Source organism: Oryx dammah, unplaced genomic scaffold (genome assembly GCF_014754425.2).
Source record: "Oryx dammah isolate SB20612 unplaced genomic scaffold, SCBI_Odam_1.1 HiC_scaffold_21, whole genome shotgun sequence".
NCBI lineage: Eukaryota > Metazoa > Chordata > Mammalia > Artiodactyla > Bovidae > Oryx > Oryx dammah.
The window spans coordinates 19,778,273-19,784,842 of NW_024070205.1; the positions used below are offsets into that span (position 1 = coordinate 19,778,273).

At 41.6% G+C, this 6,570-nt stretch overlaps 1 protein-coding gene across 3 annotated transcripts in view; it reads right to left on the reverse strand.

Moving 5' to 3' along the window:
* CEP350 (centrosomal protein 350) overlaps positions 1-6,231 on the reverse strand; it is a 153,715-nt gene extending 147,484 nt beyond the window's left edge. For all 3 annotated transcript variants that reach the window (XM_040263872.1, XM_040263873.1, XM_040263870.1), the window contains exon 1: positions 5,888-6,231. The gene's annotated coding sequence lies outside the window, so the exon portion shown is untranslated. The remainder of the gene's footprint in view (positions 1-5,887) is intronic.
* Positions 6,232-6,570: the final 339 nt, after the last annotated feature.

A 6,570-nucleotide genomic window follows, 5' to 3' on the forward strand; every position in this document is an offset into this window, starting at 1 on the left:
AGGTCAAGAAGCAACAGTTAGGACGGGACATGTAACAATAGACTGGTTCCAAATAGGAAAAGGAGTACGTCAAGGCTGTATACAGTCACCGTGCTTATTTAACTTCTATGCAGAGTACATCATGAGAAACACTGGGCTGGATGAAGCACAAGCCGGAATCAAGATTGCTAGGAGAAATATCAATAACCTCAGATATGCAGATGACACCACCCTTATGGCAGAAAGTGAAGAACTAAAGAGCTTCTTGATGAAAGTGAGAGAGGAGAGTGAAAAAGTTGGCTTAAAGCTCAACATTCAGAAAACTAAGATCATGGCATCCGGTCCCATCACTTCATGGGAAATAGATGGAGAAACAGTGGAAACAGTGGCAGACTTTATTTTTCTGGGCTCCAAAATCACTGCAGATGGTGACTGCAGCCATGAAATTAAAAGAGGCTTACTCCTTGGAAGAAAAGTTATGACCAACTTAGACAGCATATTAAAAAGCAGAGACATTACTTTACCAACAAAGGTCCATCTAGTCACGGCTATGGTTTTTCCAGTGGTCATGTATGGATGTGAGAGTTGGACTATAAAGAAAGCTGAGCACCGAAGAATTGATGCTTTTGTACTGTGGTGTTGGAGAAGACTCTAGAGTCCCTTGGACTGCAAGGAGATCCAACCAGTGCATCCTAAGGGAAATCAGTCCTGAATGTTCATTGGAAGGACTGATGTTGAAGCTGAAACTCCAATACTTTGGCCACCTGATGTGAAGAGCTGACTCAATTGGAAAGACCCTGATGCTGGGGAAGATTTAAGGCAGGAGAAGAAGGGGATGACAGAGGATGAGATGGTTGGATGGCACCATCAACTCAATGGACATGAGTTTGAGTAAACTCCAGGAGCTGGTGATGGACAGGGAGGCCTGGCATGCTGCAGTCCATGGGGTTGCAAAAAGTCGGACATGACTGAGTGACTGAACTGAACCCACAGTTGTCAAGTGAAACTGTTTCCCTCAAGAATTTAGAAACATCCCACTGTGCCCATGAAAGTTTACTATAGTGCTCCCAGGTACCTCACGGCATCACAGCATGGCCTGGGGATTCAAGGTTTAAAAAACACTGATCCAGTCTATGTGCTTACTTTGTAAATTAAGAAAGAATATGTAAGATCACAAGGTGAGAAGAAAAATACACTCACTAGAAATTTTCATAGATTAGTTTTAACTTTCCATTAATAAAAGTTTTAAAATAGAACCTAATCGTGATATTCTGTGAATGAACTCTGTAGCCCTCTGAAAAATTATATTCAAAAATACATTTATATGATTGTATAATAGAGAAAAATTCTATCTCAATATTATTTTCAGAAAAAAGTTTCAAAAAAAATGATAAAAACTGGAACTTACAATTAACAACACAAAAATGTCTAAAGGGAAAAAAAAAAAACAAAGAAAGTCACCTACTCTCCCAGCCATAGGACTTCCCTGGTGGCTCAGACAGGAAAGCGTCTGTCCACAACGCAGGAGACCTAGGTTCGATCCCTGGGTCAGGAAGATCCGCTGGAGAAGGAAATGGCAATCCACTGCAGTACTATTGCCTGGAAAATCCCATGGACAGAGGAGCCTGGTAGGCTACAGCCCATGGGGTCGCAAAAAGTCGGACACGACTGAGCGACTTCACTTGGGGTCACAAAGAGTCGGACACGACTGAGCAACTTCACTTTCCTTTCCTTTCCTCCCAGCCATAAACACGGCTAATAGTTTAATGTCTATCCCTTACAGAGCCTTTCCTATGCACATACAAAATCAAAACAAAATCAAACTATATTTCTTTGCCTATGTCTTTGTTTTTACACTGAATCACATTCCACAGTTAGTGCAACTAATTTTTTTCACTCGATATTATATCATGAATATTCTTCCCTGTCAGAACATAACAATAATTCCAAATACCTATGTAGGGCTTGGGTGCATGCATGCTAAATCACTTCAGTCATGTCTGACTCTGGTCCGCCAGGCTCCTCTGTTTATGGGGAGTGGGTTACCATGCCGCCCTCCTCCAGGGGACCTTCCAGACCCAGGGATCGAACCCATGCCTTTTATGTCTCCTGCACTGGCAGGCAGGTTCTCCGTGCTTACTTAGGGCTTAAACATTAACTCATTTAATTCTCACAGCAGCTCTGGCAGGTGAGAACTATGATTATATCCACTTTACAGATGAGTTTAAGTAACCTGCTAATGGTCACAGCTAATAAATGGTTAGGATGTGATCCCAGAAAATAGGCTGCATGGTCCCTGTGCTCAAAGAAACACTCAGTTACTTCTCATGAAGTAAGTATAGCTCTCCCTGAATCTGTTAACAAGTGCATCATACGTCACAGCATAAATATGCTATAATTTTAACTATTCCCTTACCAATGGACACTTAGGACTTTTTTGCTATTTATAAATGTTATAGACATCTACTTGTAATAATACTAAAATGATCATCCTTATAGATGTGTCCTTGTGCTTCTGTATTAAAATTTCTGTAAACTCCTAAAAAAGAAATGACTCTACCAAATAATATGTGCAGTTTTAATTTTGATAGGTAATGCCAAATTTCCTTCCAGAAACAGATGTACCACGTTATAGTCCCAATGACAGAGAAGAGGGTTGAGATTCATATTTAAGTTAAAAAATATTTTTGATTCATGAAAAGTGAGGCCTCTTTTGAGTTTTTAACTAATACTTATACAATTTCTTCTTATAGAGAAGAGATTGCTGGTTGATCACAATTACCCTCTAATTTGATAAGTATCTTCATATTAAACAAATGTAGTAGAGTCTGCATAGTGGAGTCTTCAGTTATGAAATCAACTATGGGTGAGATATTTCCTCTATATGATCCTCTGTTTACTTATGTATAAAACGTGGGAATTGGACTAGCAAGGCTTTAAGATTTAAAACTCCCAATGCTGTAATTAAGAAGTGATTTTAAGTTATTAAAGCCTGTAATTACAGTACTAGTGTAACAGGTCAGGGTCTTAAAGCTCTCATTTCCTCTAAATTACAATAACTATTGCCAGAACATCTAGGCAAATCATTAAAATAGTCAATAAAGTTTTCAGGATCTACCTGTGGCTTATTCCCAATATCTTTTAATTCAAGGCTGTCATTCCCCTGCCACCTAGCAAAGCTGAATTTACCTGTGAAGTATATTCCTAAGAAGAGCTGATGTGTGCTTAAGAACCATGATCTAGTGTTTTACTTCGTTTATATACTATACCAACACCACTCTCTAGTCAGTTTATTCAGCCAATATTTATTGACTATTTTTCTGTGTGCTAGGCACTGGGTGCACAATAGTTGATAGACAATCTCTGCCATCATGGAACTTACAGACTAGATGAGAAAGGCAAATAACCCAAAGAAACCACTAGCAAATGTGCAGTTATACTTGCTCGCTGAACAAAAAAATATTAACACACACAAAAAAACTATGCAATCTTTTGATAATTCAGGTTTGGGAGGAGGCTATTTTGTGACATTAGAAATTGACATGGAAAAAAAGTCAATAAAGAAAATTACTTCACAACTTGCCCCACAAGGCAAAATCAGCAATCACAAGTACAGGGGGCAAGTTAACTTTTTAAATCATCGATTCTATAATAAAATCACCAAGATGTCAATACTTTTCAGTTATGCTGCTTGTGGCTTGAATATTTGTTTCAACTAAACAAAAATATAAACTATCTGAAATACTAAAAATGACAGAACTCTCAGTATCCAAACAAAATGAAAGATGACAAATTACAATTCCTTAAGAACATTGTTCAACCAAAAAGTACATATAGAAGTAAAGCAACTCACTACAATAATTCATGGCTTGTTACTAATTAACCTAATGCTATGAAAATACTAATGTTTTTAAAGAACTGACAGTCATCAATATAAGGAACTTTTGGCTTACCAAAAGGAAGAAAAAATAACTTTTTAGATGTAAAAAGAAAACAAATCTCAGAAATATCTATATTAATATTCAATTTTAGGTGATATTAATCCTAGGATGTTAACTAGATTTATGATCACGTCACAATATATACAAAGATCGAATCATTGTTATACACCTGAAACTAGTATGTCAAACCTCAGTAAATAAAAATTTTAAAGCCTTTGATCATCTGTGGAAATAAGAGCATCATTCACATAAATAAATGAACTTTCTTGTTTATTTATTTATTCCCTGTCAATTTCCACAACTGCAAAATAAAGACATTTGTCAAATGCACCTCATAAAATTGCTATGAGGCCTAAATAAAATAATTTATGTGGAAGCACACCAAAAAAATGATGTAGTTTATTTTAGCAGCAGCTTCTTTTTGCTCCAACAGTAACTTACAGCTATTTAACTAACAACAAAATTTATTAGATAGTGACTTCATCTTCCTTTCTTCAGTAAAAGTGTTATAAAATGGACAAAAGACTAGCAATTAGAGCATTAGAAAAAAATTCTAAACTTCGTAATTCATTGATCACCCAACAGGAGGCTGGTTGTTCAAGTATTAACACTCTTACATAACACTATACTCCAATATATCTTAGAGAATCAGAGAAATTCTTCTACATATGTATGAAATTTTTTACATATTATAAGTAACCATCATTACAAACACATGCCCTGCTAGTCACTAAGCAAAGATAAGATACACATGTATTTAAACATACACACAATGTATGCTAGTTTTGTGCTTATTTTTCTGATTAAAGTATCTTAAATTGAATGCAATGACAGTTCAACAGTTCAGATTTATTACACTGGAGTCTGCCAATTTAGCACACCAAAACTAATTATTACATGCCCATGAGCTTAAGGCAACTTCTACCACAGGTCTAACAAACAATCCCCCAAAGTCACAATCTCATGTTATGATTAATAGCAGCACGGTGCCTTGTTTAAAAAACAATATTTTAAACTACGAAAATGTGTTTTGGAAAGTGGTTTATCATTGCTTCCACAAACCTTTCCAGTTACTAGATTTGCCTAAAATAGCCATTCTTTTAAAACCCTTAAAGGACAGGACTGGAGGAGGTATCGTTAACATGGCAACATAACCATTAACGACTTTTCGAAACTCAAAACAAGGATCACCATCAAAACAAAACAAACAGTTGGAATACTGATCACTATTCCTGACAACGCATTTTTTTCCTATATGGAGGACTTGCTGCTACACCAAAACCACACCAAAATCTATACCTCTGTGCAAACTTCCTATCCGAAAAGCCAGTCAAAATCCAACCCATATTTGTGACATTAGTTAAATGTCATTTAGCACGTTAGGCTACACTTAAAAGAAGGCGGGGGAGATTACTGACAACTTACAAAGCGTACAAGCTTTTTAAATCTCCCCCTCCACCACTTGTGAATAAATGAATAGACTACATTCAGCAGCTGCCAGAGAAGCAGAAGATCAAAGTTTTCCCTATACTTGAGAACGCTTATTCCCACCAAAAAGGAACAGAAACTAGTAATCCTTGCCACTGTAGCCAGTTCCCCGGAATTTCCCAAAATGTGCCTGATCTCCGAATGAAGAAGGGACACTTCTCCGGAGACCAAAGGCAAGAGTGTATCTCACATCTTTTGCAGGAGAGGAGGGGCGGGGAGGGGGGGCGGGCACGCACTGCCAGGTAAAGAAGGAAATCTCGTCCACTGCAGGCACCGGTGGGACCTGAAACCCAGGTTTCAGAATGGCCCTCCTAGCAAAGCTTCAGGACCCAGCGAGGCTCCTTCAGGGGGACGCCAGGCTGGGCCAGGGCTCCCCGCGCCCCGCCCCGCCTCTCTCGCCGCCGCCGCGGACCCGGGACCGCGGACAGAGGCAGCTCAGCGAGCATCCGCGGTCCTAGCCAGGTCCCCCCACAGCTCACCTGAGAGTGTCGCCTCCGCCCTCGGCCCCTACGGTGCATCCCGCGGGGCTTGGCGGAGGGTGCAGTGACGCCGCCCCGACCGGCCCCAGGGCTGCCCGGCCTGGCCTCCCCGCTCCGGGGACGCACCGGCTGCCCGCCTCGCACCGGCTCCCGGGATCCGCCGGTCTGCAGAGAAGGAAGGAGAGGCAGAAAGGCTGCCTCCCCTCCCCCACAGCAAGCCACCCCCTGAGCTGCGGCTCTCTGCAGTTCCCTCTGGCGCAGGTCTGGCCCGGCTCCCCCGCCCGGGAGTCACTTCGGCAGCGGCGGCCCAGTCGCCATTACAGCCCAACAACTGACACGGAGGAGGAGCGGCGCCGGCGGCAGTGGCTGTGGCGGCGGCGCGAGGCAGGGCGGGAGCAGCCAGGGTCCGGGCAAACCTCGCGAGAACTGTCCCGAGTCGGATCCAGAGGAATGCAACCTTCGGTTAGGGCCATGTTGAGTGTGGCCAAGAGGCGAATGTGAGATAAAACGAGAAGAGGAACCTCAAGGGCGCCATGTTTTGTGTGGCGAAGTTTGAGCCTTGCAGGACCTGGGAGGAGCCAAAGTAGATCCGCAGCGGAGACCTCCCCTCCCGCCCCTTCGTCTCCCCCTACTCCCATCCCCCGCCCTCTTTCTTCAGAAGCTAATTGGGCCTCTGACTGCGG